General features: G+C 33.3%; 1 long non-coding RNA gene across 1 annotated transcript; it reads left to right on the forward strand.

Annotated features, from left to right (window-relative positions):
- Positions 1–512: 512 nt before the first annotated feature.
- On the forward strand, positions 513–1848 carry LOC107579603 (uncharacterized). The gene is made up of 3 exons (XR_001608502.1): positions 513–708; positions 803–902; positions 1662–1848. It is a non-coding gene; the product is annotated as an uncharacterized lncRNA (long non-coding RNA).
- Positions 1849–1925: the final 77 nt, after the last annotated feature.

Here is a 1925-nt window from a genome sequence, read left to right on the forward strand (position 1 = left end):
CTGTGCTGTATGCTTTTGATTCACTAAAAAAACATTCTAAATTCTATATTTTGTAAATGATTCTGAAAATAATTCGAGAATCCTATTGTTCTTTTCAACAGAATGATAATTCATATAATAATTCACAGAAGGTAAACAATATTTAATATTATAAGTTTCATATGCAAGTCTAAAACCTAAAATAAGTTTCAACTTCAAAAACTTTTGCCAGTCTCAAGTTTGATTAACATGATGAGGTAAAAATAAACTTTGCTCAAAGCAAAAACAAGTGAAATTCACATTACAGTTTCTGGTCATTAATTTTTCCCACCTCTCTCTTCTATGCTAACAGCTGTGTGAATGAATTTATCAGTGCATGAGCTATAAAAACAGGAGACTTGAGACTAAAACTGCTAGTTCTGTGCTATAATTTCAGATTTCACATGACAGCGCTGCAAAACATTCTACCTCCATATGAAAAATTAATTTCATTCTTCAGCCCGTACTGCACCAGACATCCCTCTTTTCATTTCCTGTGCTGATGGAAACTGCACCCTCTGAATTGAATTCACCCGATAGTTGATCTCTTTCTTTCTTCCTCAGATACTGTCGGTTCCTCACCGTAGGCTGGTGTGCTGCAGTCGACTCTATGAGGTCACCGATGTGAATAAACCTCAGAAACAGGCCTCACATCAGAGGGAGGTGTTCCTCTTCAATGACCTGATAGTGGTGAGAGACACACGTCTTCATACATGAAAACATATTCAAACGGGTACACACAAACAACTGAAAATAAAAAATGATTTTTGTTTTGTGATGTTAGATCCTCAAACTATGCCCTAAGAAGAAGAGTGCTGCCACATACACGTTCTGCAAGGCCATGGGCTTACTGGGAATGCAGTTTCATCTGTTTGAGAATGAGTGTAAGAATACAAACACAAAAATATTTATATTTTACTATATTGATAAATATGGTATAGAATGTAGTATAGTTAAAGTTAAGAGTTTTCAACTGCATGACTGTGAAATTACTACAGGGGGTCCATGGACTGACAAGTAAAAAACATTTTCTAAATGTGGGTAATCTGTTAATAATCATAAATAATATGACTAATAAATAAACATTTCACCTTATATCTGGTTGCTTCTGAAGAGTGTAAGTCCAATATTAAAATATGAATATTTTTCAATTTGTTAGTTTTTAAACCCAAGTTTAGATGTATACATGTTTCTTTTTTAAAATATAAAAACAAGAATATTTAATAATAATATCCATAATGCCTTCCAAAAAGGCAAAGTGTGGTTTTTGATAATATCGGCATAAATCAAAAGCAAAAATTCAAATTCAAAGCAAAGAAAAATATTAAAGCTATTTATATAGCATCTCCAAACTGTTCTGATTCGTCTGTTTCTCCGTCAATCAATCAGTGAATAATAATTAGTGAATAGATTATTATTCTGCAATCTTCAAAAAAGAAATGTCTGACTGTGAAGTGCATATGCTTCCATTATTATTCAATCAAAAAGAAAATCATTATTATCTTTAAAGGTAATTGTAATATAATGCATTTCAACAATCTATTTTTTGAGAATCTATTTTTTAAATAATAAAAAGCAGAACCTTACAGAGCAGATCTCAGTGCTTGCATTGTCATGCATACAGTGTGTGTTTTCTGTCACAGATTACCCTCATGGAATCACGATATTGTCTCCGTTCTCGTCAGAGAAGAAGCAGGTGGTGAGTTTCTGTTCTCAGAGCGCCGAGGAGCTGCTCAAGTTTGTAGAGGACCTGAGAGAGAGCATCGCAGAGGTGGCAGAGATGGAACAAATACGGATTGACTGTGAGTGTCTTTGCCTGTAACTGTGAGATCAATTACTCCTGTTCAAACGCTTTAGGATATTGATAGTCACCTTTATAAAAAAATTATAAATTGAATAAAAAAAAA

The sequence above is a fragment of the Sinocyclocheilus grahami genome, unplaced genomic scaffold (assembly GCF_001515645.1).
Source record: "Sinocyclocheilus grahami isolate Dianchi unplaced genomic scaffold, SAMN03320097.WGS_v1.1 scaffold18505.1, whole genome shotgun sequence".
NCBI lineage: Eukaryota > Metazoa > Chordata > Actinopteri > Cypriniformes > Cyprinidae > Sinocyclocheilus > Sinocyclocheilus grahami.